The sequence below is a fragment of the Narcine bancroftii genome, chromosome 9, assembly GCF_036971445.1.
Source record: "Narcine bancroftii isolate sNarBan1 chromosome 9, sNarBan1.hap1, whole genome shotgun sequence".
NCBI lineage: Eukaryota > Metazoa > Chordata > Chondrichthyes > Torpediniformes > Narcinidae > Narcine > Narcine bancroftii.
Genome location: NC_091477.1, coordinates 8,749,838 through 8,765,644, shown reverse-complemented (window position 1 = coordinate 8,765,644; position 15,807 = coordinate 8,749,838). Strand labels below are relative to the sequence as shown.

Genomic DNA, 15,807 nt, shown 5'->3' with positions numbered 1-15,807 from the left:
GAGTTTGTAGGTTCTCCCGTGTCTTCTGTGTGGGATTTACCCGGGGCTCCAGTTTTCTCCCATTGTTTGAAATGTACCAGGGGTGTAGGATAATTCAGTGTAAATTGGGCGGCACAGACTAGCAGGCTGAAATGGCCCATTACCCTTTTGTATGTTTAAATTTAAAATGAAAAAATTAAAATTAAAATTTATGATCTAATATGATTCTACTTGTTCAATAGATGTTCTAAAATTCAAGTTCAAGTTTATTGTCAAAGACTTTTTCTGTTTCACAGCAGTCAAATTTAGATGGTTTCTTCTGTAAATTTCTCCTACCGACTGCATAAAAAAAATAAAATATTATGATTTCAGTCCATGGCCCCTCCCCCCTTAACTGCTGTGGCTAATGACAATGCAATTTTAATAAATTTAGATTTACTTCTGGAGAAGTTAACTTTTATAACTGCCAAATTTCCCAGAAGAAACAATTCCACTTTGAGAGGGAAGTTCACACCACAATTTTTTTGTCAACTCTTCCCCCAATTCTATCCAAAAGGGTCTTAATTTCATGCATAACTAAGTGGAATGTTAAAAAGATACCAACATCTATAGCACACCTAAAACAACTATCAGAAAATTCTGGTTTATTTTGTCTCCTTTCAGGTGTGAGATATAATTTGTGCAGAAAATTATAATGAATCATTCTCTACCTAGAATTAATTAAGGTAGTCATACTATCTACATATAAATCTGACCAGCATTATGGATAGAGTACAATGCCCAAATCCAATTCCCATCTCTCCCTGAATCTATGTAGACCAGATTTTGGGCTTTGATCTTGGATCCGAGTGCATATATATAAGAGATAAATGTGAGTGCATTCTCCTTTTGAATTGGAATTTCCATGTTTGAGCACATTGGTAGGACCATTAATGTTTACCACTTTTCTCTCAAAAAAGATCACAATTGGAGATAGCAAAAGAAGGCATTGTTAGGTAAATTATATTTATTTTTAAATCCCTAAAAATACATCAATTGTTCCTGTTGATCATAACCATCTTCAGTGCACCGATACCATGTTGGCACCAGGTAACCAAGATTCTATTACCCAAAGTTATGAGTATTAAATGTTTTGAGATCAAAGTGTCTTTGGGGATAATCTTTTTATCCTACAAATTATTTAATCTTGAACATAAATTACATGTTTTAATAATAGGTTATTTGTTTTTTGCCTTATCTTAAATCACTCAGAAATTTATGGGAGCAAGCCCATTATGATTAAATGTGTTTTATTTCCTCTACCACTTTCCCATGGTCCTTTATAAATTTATAAAGGTGTATATAGGTTGGCACAACAATAGGGGCTGAAGGGCTCATGCTGTGCTATACATAATTCTTAATTATGTTACAATTAGGCATGATTAATCTTGTTTAAATATAAAATCATAATACATTGATCAGATTTAGTAAATGGAAAACAAAGTTTATACCTGCTTTTTAATTTTTTGTTTCCTTCATGTTCCTGCACTCGTGCAAAAATGTCATCAATGCATCACTGCTTTGTCCCTGGATAGTCCATGTCCCTTTTGTACTGGGCTAATCGGCACGCAGGCATCAGATGACCCTTGTGTAGGCAGTCCATCCCCGGGGTGATTTGATGTCTGCAATCACATTGACCCATTAATGGGTAAATTGGCCGTTAATTCCCAGGTTAAGGTGCCAGTGTGAAAGGGGCTTACGCTTCTTTTCATTAAACTGTCTCCGAAGAGTCCCCATACATAACAAAATGTGTCAAAACTGTGCCCTTGCCTTGGTCTTGAAAATATAATAAGAACTTAAGAAATGGGAACAAAGATATATAGGTTCTCTTACTCAGTAAGACCACAGTAGGTTCTTTAATCCAAATATATTTTCCTGCTCAATTGTCTTTTTCTTTGACTTGGAATCCAAACAGCTATTCAACTTCAGATTATGCTCTATCAAGCTTCTTCAGAATCTTATAACCACACAAGACAAAAGAAATTCATCCATTATGGCATGTGTTAGACATTCAGTGTAGTGTGATATATAGTCTGCTGCTCTCAAAATTCCATCAAATTCCATTTTAAATTTCATTAGTCTTGTATTTGCATGTACGCAAATGCTTGACATGAAAATGAATTTCACCTCCTTTGCATTGGTAGAAACAATGAGCTCTTAAACATATTTCTGACTTATTGTCAGAGTATAAATGTGACATCACATACAACCCTGAGATTCTTTTTTCCTGCAGGCCGGGCAGAATCACCACTTATTGATCGTGCAAAAAATAAGCAGTGCACAATGTGCACATGTCAACAAATAAAGAACTATAAACTATTGATCGAGAGGAAAAAACAAATAAAGTACAAAAGTCCTTAAATGAGTCCCTGGTTGAGTTTGTGGTTGAGGTGTCTGATGATGGAGGGGTCACAGCTGTTCCTGAACCTGGCAGTGCGAGTCTTGTAGTGCCTTTACCTCTTCTGTTGGTATCATCGAGAAAAGAGTGCGTACTGAGATAGGGTTGGTGTTGGGGGGGGGCATTTTTGGACACTGCCCACCCAGATGAGATTGTGACAATACCCCTCACCCCCCTGGCCTCCATTAGATCTGCAGTGATCTCAGCGGTTCACACTGCACGGTTTGGTGTTGCAGTTGGTGCTTTCAGCCACCCAGTCAAAGTAAGAGGAGAGTGGACACAATGTGATTCCAAAGTCGGCTGAAGACCATGCCCACTCCACAGCCGTCTGCTGCCCAACAAGTAAAAACCACATTCCTCTCCTTCTCAGCGCATTTTTCTTCTCACTGGAAATGAATGTTGTCTGTGCAATTTGTAACCACTATCCTGTCAAAGTTCTAACCAAGTTTCCTCTTGAAAATCTATTTTCAAATCTTTGTCCCATTTTTGCCTTGACTGATGAACTCTTGGTTTATACATTCCTTTTTGCAAAATTGTATACATAATTGAAATAAGCTCTTTAATATTTATACCAGTGATTTATTGTTCCAAATAACTTTGTTCAGGTAATATCAAACCTGGACCTAAATTATCACTTAAATATTCCCTTAACTGGTAATAAGAGAAGATATTTTATACTTTTTAATTGTTCAAATGTCATTAAAGTTGAACTTTGAAAAAAATTTATTGTCTTAATTCCTTTGCTAAACCAAATATTTAAAATTATATTTTGTAAAAGGAATAAATTGATTATGATTCAATATCATTCCTGGTGTCTGAAAATTGTATTCCAGTTGTAATGGTTGGTTTGGCTTGTTTTCCATATTCAGCCCGATCTCCTCTGCCACCTGCACAGACGTGCTTGGTTTTCCAAATCTTAAAACCATCAGGACTAACCTTGATTAACACCAGAACCAAGATATAATTCCGCTAAATAACATTAGTCCATCTAAACTCTCTTCTTAAGAAGAGAGTTAAGATTGCTCTATGATTCCTTGATGAGATTTGGCATGTATGTTTTCCAATGGGGAGTTTTGAGTTGATGCAATTTAAATACTTTGGGCGCAACAAGAATCTGTCTCTAATTGATGACCAAAGTCTGCTCTCACATATTTTCACTGAAATGGGTCTCATTCTTTCTTAAAGTTTAAAAAAAAACAGTCAGCATGCAGCGGTTGCCCAAAGATTTATAAATGAATAGAATTTGTCCTGGTAACAAAGCCTTAACTTAAAGGCACATCCTGTTCAGAAAAGCAACCAAGCATTCTCCAATCTGGATGCCCTGGCTGTGGGATCACGTCCATAATGACCAAATTCCTTCTCTAAACCTTTTTCATTCTTCCACCACCTCTCACACCTTCCCTATTGACCCCCACTCCCCAGCTGAGCAAGTTGTCGAACTTCAGATTCTGCCCCCTGCAGTTACCTTAATCCCCCCCCCCCAAGACTTGTTCTGACAACAACCTTGTGCTGGGTGTTGTGGATCCTTGATGGTTGCTCTTGTTCTCTGACAGCAGGTTACCCCATAAATGTTCTTGATGTTGGGGAGGGTTTTCCCTGTGATACCTTGCAGGGCTTTATGCTTAGGGATATTGGTGTCCCATACCAGAGCAAATGTAATCTTGTTAAAAATTTCTTATTTTGTAACGGAGTGAACTTCTAACTATATGTTTTTTTTAATGCATCACACAGTTCTAGCTTGGGGCCAATTTGTTATGAATCAAATTTAGACTTGTTGATGTAACGACAGATCTTCCTGGAAACTGCTCCAGGTATTAATGGCTATTGACTTTAGTGTACTTAACTAGACAAGGATGGATCATTAGTTGTAAGGTTCTCTCATCAGTCAAGGAGAAGCCTGAGAGAACATTCACAAATTAGGTTCACATAGAACATAAAACACACTACAGGCCCTTTGGCCCTCAATGTTGTGCCAACCATTTATTCCTTAAAAAAAAAACTTCTCCCTATCCTGTATCTGTCTATTGTTCTTTTATCCATGTGCCTGCGTCTCTTAAATGCCCTAATGTTTCAGTATCCACCACCTCTCTGAAAAAGCATTCCATTCACCCTAAACTAAAAAAAATACCCCTGTTGTCTCCTCTAAACTTCCCTGCCTTCAGTTTGTACAGATGTCCTTTGGTGTTTGCTATTCATGCCCTGGGGAAACAGGTGCTGGCTGTCCATCCTATCTATACCTCTCTGAATCTTGTTGTCCTCTATTAAATTTCCTTTAATCCTTCTAAGTTCCAAAGGGAAAAGACCCGGCTCTGCTAACCTTGCCTCATAAGACTTATTTTCCAATCCAGGCAACATCCTGGTAAATCTCTGCACCTCTCCATAGATTCCACTCGATAGTTTCTGTAACTTTTGATCTGAGGGATCTGTTTTATGGTCAAGTTCTGAGCAGAGAGTCTAGTGAACCCTACAGACTGAGAACATCTCTGGTCTATCTGTTCTGTATTCTTGATTAGGCAAAACAAGCAGAGCACCACCATTCCCCCTCCCCCACCACCCACCCTTCCTTATACCTAGCACCTCACTACTGATTACAATAACATTGAGCATTATGTAGTAATATTCATGTACTGAATTGCATAGATTTGTTTTTTTCTCTCTGGATTAGTTCAATGTCCTTTTTTGAACCTAGCAATTATTAAGAATATTTGTCACTGAGTTTTCTATTGGCAAAATCTATCTAAACATAAGTTTGAAGCCTTAAAACTGAATGGTATGATCATTTATTTTCCCAATTAAAGATAACTTCAACCTCTATCTAGTTCCACTGTTCACATTTTTTTTACCTATCTATGCCTTATTAAATTTGGGCCCACTCCGAGCTCCCTTTAATATATGTAATTTCACCTTTTCTTTTACCTTAGTCTTAATAAAGGGTCTCACCCAAACCATTGATGCTGTGTGACCTGTTGAGTTATTCCAGAAATTTATGGTTTCCTTCAATTCTTAGGTTTGTCCATATTTTTAATTTTAACTGGCAAGTATTTCTGATCACCATTTTTTTAATGCTTCATTTTCTTGTAATTTTTATTCCATTATTTCCATTTAACCAAGTTATCCTCATTCATGTACAATCCAGTGCAATATTTATTTCCCCTTATAGCACTGTTTTTGGTGAGAAAAGGCTTCCAGGTCCAGCAATTTGATCCATTTAATTGGCAGACCAATCTTCATAACATTTTTCAGAACTTTCAACTCATTCATGGATGATTCTAATATTTAGAAATGTTCTTAGACGTATGGCATGACAACAGGCCCTTTTAGCCCAATGGACCATGCTGCCCAATTATGCCCAATTGACCTACAACCCCAGATGGTGGGAGGAAACTGGAGCCCCCAGTGAAAACTCATGCAGTCATGGGTAGAACATACAAATTCCTTGCAGAGACATTGAACTCCTGTCTCAATTGCTGGTGTTATAACAGTATTATACTAATTGTGCTGTCCCAAAAAACTCTCCAAATATCAGTCCTTCATCTTACCCTGTACTAATTTTTAATGTTTAAAAAATTTGGACATGCAGCACGGTAACAGACCATTTTGGTTCACGGGTCCATGCCGTCCAATTACACCCAATTAATCAACACTCCCAGTACGTTTTGAATAGTGGGAGCCCCTGGAGAAAACCCATGCAGACAATGGTAGAACGTAAAAACTCCATTCAAACAGAGTGCGGCTGGTACCTCAGTCCATTCCTGATAGCTGGCACTGTAAAAGCATTGCACTAACTGTTATGCCAATGTTTTGTGCCCCACATTTAGTATCTGCTGGTTGAACCCTATGGAAGAGTGAACAATTTGTCATGCACATTTGCTGTTGGGAATCCACTTATTTCAGAAGGCAGTCACTTAAATTCCTTTTCTTATGGGTCACACAAATAATCCCAAAGATCATCAGACCATAAATCCATCATTAGTACTAGACCCAGCACTGGCAAGGTATTAAAATATCAGCTATTGTCACTTGGATGTGAAGTGAAGAATAGGCCCTTTCTTGCCAATTCAGTTGGATGTGAATTATGGCATCAGAAAGGTGGTGGACTGAAGGAGCTGGCTCAGTGCTTCTCCATGGCAGAGCCATGAGATTGGTGCCATTATCTGGCCCTGCACATAGAATGGTCTGCAAAGTCTCAGCAGTGATGGCATGGACTGGCATTGGGCCTGTGGCACCACTCTGCATTGCTGCTGGGTCCGTCAGGAGGAATATTGAGTGTGCTGCAGGGAAGGATGGTGGGAGGGGGGGGGTCCTATCCTGAGTAGTACTGAGTCTGCTGCATGGAAGGGGGAGGGGGTCTATCCAGAGAAAATCTGAGTGGGCTGTAGGGTGGAGGGAGGATGTCTATGGGTGCTGAGTGTGCTGCAGGGAAAGAGGAAGATGTCTATTCAGTGGGGGGGGGGTGTGGAGGGGTAAATGGATGCACAGCGTGAAGGGGGAAGGAGTCTATCTGAAGTTCACTGAGTCTCTTGTGGGGGAGGGGGTTTGGGAGCAGGGGGGTGCCTATCCTGGGGATAGTCTGCTGTGGGCGAAGGGGTCTATCTGGGGGAGCAATGGCTGTGCTTCATTGGAGGGGGGAGGGGGTTTATTAGAGGAAGCACTATCTGGGTTAAGGGGAAGGGTACTGGTGCCAGAGGCCATTGAGGACAACAAGACCCTTACAATAGGTCGGGAGGGGACCAGACCACAGCCACAACACTCCTGTGAGATACGCTTTGGAAAGACTTCATTTCAAAGTTCATTTAAATCTTCAATTTGACTTCACCTTAATGAAGGTTTTCGAATGAATGCATCAACATTGTTGTTTTCTCTGATACTGCGTGATCCAATGAGTTTGTGCAGACAAAAGGGTGCAGTACTGCCAGAGCTCACAGGAATGCTGCTCTGGCACCTCTGGGTCAGGGGGTGGGGGGTGAAGAGCCAGCTCAGGCTCCTGTGGCAGCTCCGGCACCTCCTTGTTGCTATTTTTGGTGAACTCCAGCATCTAAAAAAAATTAGCACTGCACCCCTGCTTCCGGACTCCAGTGTCTGTAGTTTCTTGTGTGTCTTTAAATTTGATTTGCCTGTCTGATTGTACACCACTGCCCAACTGCAGGGGGAAACCTCTGTACCTACAGGAGTGTAAGGGGACAAGACTACACCTGGCTGGCTGTCAATCAGTCAGCCTGAATGGATCAAGTCCCACCCGGTTGGGTGGCAATCACTCTCCGGGATATAAACCTGCACGGCCTCCCGAGGCCTCACTCAGAGTTGCTGCAGCCATAGCCAGTCTGACTGTAAGTCTTTGTGGATTAAAGGCTGTTGTACAGTTTTTATCTTTGTGTGTGTCTGATTCTGGCTAACAGCACACCACAGCCTGTGATGTTGAGGTCAAAATTTAATGCCACCTTTGTCATAATTAGTCCTGTTATCGTTGCATGGGAGCAATTTTTTTGTGGAGGGTGGTGACTTCTTGCGAGCTGCCTGTTTGGCACATAGAACAAAACCTTTCCCTCCATCTTGCCACACATGACGTGATGCAATTCAATTTGGTTTAATTAAGAGCCACCAATGAGTAGACTAATTGTTTTGCATTCGTCAAAAAGTGTAATAAAATGGATTATTAGCCCAATTATCACAGTGACCCCTTGCTGCACAGAAATTACAAGAGCGACCTCATAACAAAGATTCCTGGCTTCCCTCCTCGCGTGTAATTGTGTCAGTTCAGCTGAAGAACTTCTCTCTTCATGCTCAGTTCTGCCATGGCTCTAGGAATTCAACAGACCACAAGATTTTCCACTTTGTTTTGTCATCAGCAAAGCTGAAAATATGAAAGAACCAATAATGAAACAAGAAAAACTAGCCAAGCTGCAAGCTCAAGTCCACATTAGTGGAAAGGGTGCAGCTCACAGAAAGAAGGTGGTGGTGCACAGAACAGTAACTGTAGATGGCAAAATGCTCCAGTTCTCTTTAAGGAAGCTTGGTGTGAATAATATTTCTGGTATTGAAGAGGTGAGCATGTTCACAAACCAGCGAACAGTCATCCATTTTAATAATACTAAAGTTCAGGCTTCACTTGCTGCAAATACATTGACGATCACAGGACGTGCAGAGGCTAAGCAGTTAACTGAGATGCTGCCCAGTGTCTTGAAGCAATTTGGAGCTGATAATTGGGCCAGCTTGTGGTGACTGGCAGTGTCTCTGCCCGAACAATCTGTGGACAGCAAAGCCCCACTTGCTTCTGTTGAGGAGGATGAAGTTCCAGATCTGATTGAAAACTTTGATGTGGCTTCGAAGGATGAAGCAAACTAAACTAAGGTTGACACCCAAGGGTGGCTTAATTTTAAATGACTTTAGGGGGCTGCTATTTCCATTAGTTTTCATTGTGCTTTTGTAATCTTGCTTTTTGTACTGTTATACGCATGTTTATGGTAGTGTGGTGATTCATTTATCCTGGTTTTTATTTATTGCAGCAGCTCTTCTAATGCTGAATCATGCAAATGGAATGGTTACCAACCTTGCAGCCTGGTTAAGATAGAAATTCTGAACTGAATCTTGTTCTGTGCATTGGAGCAGAAATAAAGGAGAGGGAAAAAAAATCCTGATCGGTTGTGAACCATTGCTGAATTCCGGGACTTGAGGAACTGAGTTGCAGGGAAAGGTTATACACTTTGGCACTTTATTGCCTGGAGTGTAGAAAAATGAGGGAATATTTGATAGAGGTCCACAAAATTATTAGGTGCATAGATAGAATAAATGCAAGCAAGCTATATCCACTGAGGTTTAAGTGACCCAAGAACTAGAGGACACAGGTTAAAGGTGAAAACATGATGTTTAACAGGGACATTAGCAGGAACTTCTTCACACAGAGAGTGGTGAGAATGTGGGATGATCTGCCACTGAAGTGGCAACTGTGGATTCAATATTAACATTTAATTTAATTTTAGACCTAACAGCATAGTAGCAGGTCCTTCTGGCCCACGGGCCTGTGCTGGCCAAATACCCCAATTTGTTTTGAAGGGTGGGAGGCAAGTGGAACACCTGGAAGAAACTCACGCAGACACAGGGAGGACTCCTTACAGATTGGAACCCAGGACACTAATAGTGTTAAGCTAACCGTTATACTTTCCATGCTACCTATTTGCATTGAAAAAGCTTGGATTGTGATATATGGGTGGGAATGATAAGGAGGTGCACGTCATTGGAATGAGGCTGAATAATAGTTTTAGCCCAGACTAGATGCCCTGGAGGGACCTGTTTCAGTGCTTTACAATTCTCTGGTTCTATTGAATGTACTCGTGTTGGAAAAAGTGCAATACAAATGCAGGATCTTTTATTCATTATCATGTCTTTTACTGTTACCTTGTCTTTTATCCAATGAAAAGTGAGTGCCTTGCTTTATTTTCTTCATTAAAAGTACCTTCCTAAAATCTGAAATAATCTCCAATCCCTCCTCTGCTTTATTTCAAGGTGCAATGAAAGTGCATCAACCTTCCATTTATTCTCAACAACCAATATCTGATTTGTCTGTGGTTCCAATCCTCTTTAAATGTACTTCCCTCGTTTCACATCATCAGTAGCAGGCATGTTCACAAATGGTTAACTCTGGGATGCTGCTGCCTGACTTGTTAATATATTGTTGGTGGGGCTTAGTCAGAATGCAGGGTTCAAAGGTGCATATGAACTTGCAAGATCTGCTGGGATAACAAGCAGTAGAAATAAGGTCAACCTGCGAGACACGGATGTGAGAGTGATGAGATACAATCTGTCACCATAGGGGAATCTGCTTTAAAGGATCAGAGGGTCTGATTATTAAATTTCAGTTTGTTTGGCACTGTAGGAACCAGTTCCTCAGTGGAGATTAAAAATGGAAGGTTGCGTATCTGAGGGATTTCATTTCCAACTGCAGTATCTCCTGAAATCCAAGACAAATTGTTTCTTTGTGCACCACCTGATAAAATTCTAGTGATGTTAATTGCTTAGCTGCAAATTATCAATATCAAATTTATTCAATACATCTTCAAAAAAGATTTTTATTATATAAAACCCCACATAATCTTAAAAAATCAGAAAAAGACTGGGCAGCCTATCCTGAGAATTTATTAAGATTAATAAAATGGTCTACAACAGAAAATAAATAAAATGAAATATAGTCTGGAAGGGAAAATAATTATACTGACTTAAGTTCATGTGGAAATAATTTATAAAAGGTTGCCACATCTCTTCAAATTTAACTTGAGTATCAACTGTACGACTCCCAACTTCTAAACTTGAATGTGATATTGTTCCGGTTCTGGATAATGGTGCGGCTTCGTCAGATTTGATACTCTGCAACAGTTAATGCAAGGTGACGTGCAACAATTCTGAATTGATGAACATTGGACGGTAGAGCACTGTGGTATAAACCTTCGGAAGAAAGCTGCGGGGTTGCGCAGCCTGGTCTGCTGTGGTGATCAGGCCTCTATTGTGGGGATAAATTTGATTGCAATCTTAATAACTTATTATAAATGTTACCTATTAAACTCTTTTGAGAAGGAATCAAATGGGGGAAAAAAGGTATCAACTAAATCCAGTTTGTAAAATGTTGGAAAGTTAAGCAGTAAAGTATTCAGAAAATTTCTAATGTGACTTGGGTATATTTATTGGATAATGGTTCAAGAGACATTGAACTACCATCAATAAACAAATCTGGAAAGGGATGATTCCTTTAACTTTCCAAAAAGAGAAGGTTTGATCAATTATAGATGGTTGAAAAAAAGTTAAGAAAAATGGTGCTAGATAAAATTTAAAAAATTTTCAAGTCAAAGAACTTCCAAACTTGAAGCCTAATCCCTAATATCTGTTCAAGTATTGGTTGGAAGGAATGTCCCTACTCATCTTAAAAAGTGTAAAAGGAAGAGCTTCTCCCAACAAAGAGGCTATTGAATATCTCTGCATAGAATTCAATTCAAAATCTACCCAATAAGGATGTTCAAAATTATCAGTATAGTAGATCAAAAAATAATATAACAAATTTTAACTCCTCAATAATAGAAACTAAGATTAGGTAAAGCCGATAAATCATCTTTCTTTAATTTCTATAGATGGAATTTACTCAATCTGGGGTTCTTTTTATTCCAAATATATTTTAGTCAATATTATCAAAAAAGGATTTTGGAATAAAAACTGGGACTGCTTGAAATAAATACAAAAATGTAGGTAGGATTATTTTTAACAACATTAATACAACCTATTAAAAATAATGCCAATGGAGACCATTTAGAATAGAATGTTTCACATAATCTATCAAAGGAATAAAGCTAATTTTATATAAATCTTTAAATGTTCTGGTAATTTTAAGGCCAAGATTGGTAAAATGGTCTTTAACCACTCTAAGAAGGTCTTAATATAAACGGGTACATGCATGTGTATTGGGAATAATTCACTCTTGTATTCAATTTATATCCACAGAAGCGACCAAATTTGGAAAACAAAGACAACATTAGAGGAAAAGATGTCTCAGGATCTGAAATATATACTAAAAGATCATCTGCATATAAAGATACTTTGTGAATTCCATCTCCTTCATTAGTTCCCTAAATGGTATTGGAATCTGAAGTGCTATTGTTAGGGGTTCCTAATGGTATCCTGCTGTACCCTACTTAATTTTAGCCATGGGTAACCAATGGTTCACATCCTGTGGTGGTCCACCACTGGCCTACTGCAGGGAGCAACCTCTGTACCTGCAGGAGTGTAAGGGGACAGGACAACTCCTGGCTGGTTGCCAATCAGTCGGCCTGAATGGATCAAGCCCCACCCTGTCAGGTGTCAATCACCTTCCAGGATATAAGCCTGCACCGGCCTCCCGAGGCCTCACACTTAGTTGCTGCAGCCACAGTCAGTCTGACTCTGTGGAAGTCTTTGTGGATTAAAGCCTGTTGTACAGTCTACCTTGTGCGTGCTTGATTCTGTCTCACAGTGCACCACATATCCACCATTGGTCTGTTCAGCTTTGAATTTACCAACTTTTCATCAATAAGCTCCAGTCAAAGAGAGGTTGGAGGTCATATTCAGGTACCTCTCAGTTACTGAGCGCGGCCCAGCAAGGGACCACTGATCTCAAGATCCCTAATGAGTTTTAGATGTAGTCAAGTTTATTTTTTTTTATTTGTACAAGTGCAACATGATGAAACAACTAGACATAACACACATGCAGACAAGTAATGCATATGCAAGACAAGTATTTCATTTATACAAATAAATAAATGTTGTTTCATGAATAAGAGTCTCAGATGGTTAGTGTGAGCAGTTCCTTTGTTGTTCAGTATCCTCACTGCCCGAGGGACAGCTGTTCCTCAGTCTGGTGGTGGCTCAGATACTCCTTTATCTCTTCTCTGACGCGAATATTTTATTTTTATATTGGGCATTTATTTTTAATTTTAATGATGCAGCCCAGTAGAAGACCCTTTCGGCCCATTGAAACCCATCCTGCCCAATTACCTACTGACCTCACACACTTTGGAGGTTGGGACAATACTGTAGCACCTTGGGGAAACATGTGGGTCACAAGGAGAATGTACAAACTCCTCATAGACAAGTTGCATTTGAGGGGGATGAAGATGTTAAGCAATGCAAACCATTACATTTACAGACAATGCTTGTGAAATATTTAGGTAAATGCTGTGACTATGCCACAATATTCAACTCAGTTGTCTCAGCATGTGAACCTTCATTTTAACTATTTAATAATGCATATTATAAGTGTATCAATACATTTGAGTACCGGGGTGTAGGTTAATGGGGTGTAAATTAGGCGGCACGGACTCGGAGGCTGAAATGGCCAGTTAATGTGCTTTATGTCTAATTTTTTTAAATAGAAAAAAAGCATTTATCTTTCAATCTGTAACACTTTAAACACTTTTTTATAATCAGAAAAAGACAATTGGACTCGGTTTCATATTCATCATACCCTTTCACTGTATACATTAATCTATATTTTTCACAACTGCAGTTAAAATCTTCTCCAAAATGAATGAACTATCTATCTATTTTAATGCTGTTCTCTCAAGGTATGGAAATGTTCAGCCTAGATTTTCATTGTACAAAGAATGCTTTATTCTCATTGAAGTTCAGAATTTTGGACTCAAATTGATTCTGAACTGAAAATGCTGCAGGAAATATTATTGATTTCTTATTTCTTTGCAGGCATTCTTCAAACTCTTGGCTGTAAAATCTCCGATGGTCATTGTGCATTGAAATCCCTGAGTCTTCCAAATTCTAATTTATCTCCCATTTTGCATTTTCAGTGTAGCTGGAACTCAAGCCTTTGCAACAGTATCAGGAATTTGGAGTATGGTTTGTGCCCTATTTTAATGCTAAAGAGGGAAGATTTCAGCAATCTGAAAAGACGATTCGTGTGTGCCTTCAGCAGAATCAGGTGTGCAAAAGGCGGGTAAAACCGACAACTGCATTTTTGCAGGATCAATAGTGATTTTTAAAAAGCCTTCTTAATATCAATGTACTGCCAGAGAGCCTTCTGGTAATTTTCACTATTTGGGTGTCTGATTTCAGGCCTCTAAAATCAGTCATCACTTTGAGGACCCTCCTTATCTAGATCAAGATAATAAATACTATAGAAAATTAGAACATAATAAATAGGAGCAGAAAGAGGTAATTTAACCCATTGATTGACTCTGCCCCAACATTGAATCATGAGCTGATCCATTTTCCCACTCACCCCCACTACCCGGCCTTCTTTCCATAACCTTTGATGTCCTGATTAATCTAGAATCTATCAATCCCTGCCTTAGATACACCCAATAATTTGGCCTCCACAACTGCCTGTGACGATAAATTCCAGAGATTCACTACCTTCTGCATAAAGAAATTCCTGTGTATCTTTGTTCTAAGTGGACACCCTTCATTCCTGAAATTGTGAGCTTTTGTCTTAGACAATAGGCCATTTTAAATAGCCCAAAATTCAGGATGTAAAAGGCAGTGAAACTCCACCAAAACGCATAATGACCTACATCTCTGAATGTGAGAAGGCAGTCTCCGAGCTATATAATCCAACCCCTCTCCAAGAGGAATAATCTCCGCAGTGCAACCCACCGCCGATGGCTCTGAAATGGCAGCTGCACTAGGCGACTGTTTGGGGGCGGGCCGATGATGCTGTCAGCCCTTGACCCATTTCCCCACTCGCCCCTCTCCCAGCAAGTCAGGGGCAGTAGGGAGCCCTCGGGGTAGCGGGGACCATCAGGGGGTGGCCAGTGTGGGCTGGGACAGCCACACCAGGCCACTTTGGCCTTTGGTGCCACTCTCTGCGGTTCAAAATGCGGCAAAGCAATGGCCGTCTTCCCTACCCATAATTCCCCCATACAGCTGGAACTGTTCTGTGAACTATAGAGTGGTTTCAGCTGTGTGGAAGATTGTGGGTAGGGAAGACGGCCATTGCTCTGCTGTGTAGTGATGATGGGTGTTGCTACAGCACCCGTCACCCCACCTCCACAGGGATCCAGAGGGTGCCATGAGGCACCTCCTTTGAATGGAATGCTGGAGCTGCCTTTATGGGCTGCAGTCTGAATGGTAAGTTCCAGATTTTCACCCCATTGCCGGTCTCCAGGCAGACCCCCAAACTGAAATGGCCTTCTCCCTCCATGGGAAACAACCTTTCTACATCTCTGTCCACTTCTCTCAACATTCAAAATGTTTCAATGAGATAAACACCCCAACCCCTCATTCCCCTATCTATATCTATATCAAGAGCCAAGAGCTGTCAAATGTTCCTCAGATAATAACCCTTTCATTCCTGGAACCATCCACCACCTCCTCTGAACCCTCCCCAACATCAGCACATCCTTCCTTAAATGAGGATCCCAAAACTGCTCACCGTACTCCAAGTGAAGTCTCACCAGGGCCTTACAAAGCCTCAGCATCACATCCCTGCTCTTGTATTCTCTTCCTCTTGAAATGAATCCCAGCATTGCATTTGCCTTCTTCACCATCTACTCGATACAAGTTTACATTTGGACTATCCTTCCCAAGGACTCTCATATCCCTTGGCATCCAATAAAATTCTACCACAACCTCACTCTGTTTATTCTTCTATAATATTAACCCAGTTTTCTTTTTCTCTCCACTAACATAACTTGACCTGCTAGCTATTTCCTATAACTCTGACCTGCATTTTATAACTTGAATGAGTTTCATTTTGTTTTTGTTCTCTGATTAACCTTATTAGGTGGCTTCACCAACAGTTTATCACCAAATCAACTTTGCATTCATCCTATGAGAGATTGTCCCTCTGTCCTATCCACACTTCTCCCACGATTTCACATCTTAAAACTGAAGTGTTTCCAATCTTTCCAAATTCTGATAAAAGA

General features: G+C 40.0%; 2 long non-coding RNA genes and 1 pseudogene across 4 annotated transcripts in view; 2 read left to right on the top strand and 1 right to left on the bottom strand.

The window, feature by feature from the left end:
* The window catches only part of LOC138743163 (uncharacterized), a 42,336-nt gene that overhangs the window by 11,464 nt on the left and 15,065 nt on the right, over positions 1-15,807 (top strand). For all 3 annotated transcript variants that reach the window (XR_011344681.1, XR_011344679.1, XR_011344680.1), the window contains exon 2: positions 13,732-13,862. This is a non-coding gene — a long non-coding RNA (uncharacterized lncRNA). The remainder of the gene's footprint in view (positions 1-13,731; positions 13,863-15,807) is intronic.
* LOC138743166 (uncharacterized) lies at positions 1,474-15,384 on the bottom strand. Its single transcript, XR_011344683.1, has 3 exons — positions 15,315-15,384; positions 1,852-1,975; positions 1,474-1,640 (listed from the first exon to the last, which is right to left on the bottom strand). It is a non-coding gene; the product is annotated as an uncharacterized lncRNA (long non-coding RNA).
* Positions 8,276-8,758, top strand: LOC138742816 (transcription factor BTF3 pseudogene; annotated as a pseudogene).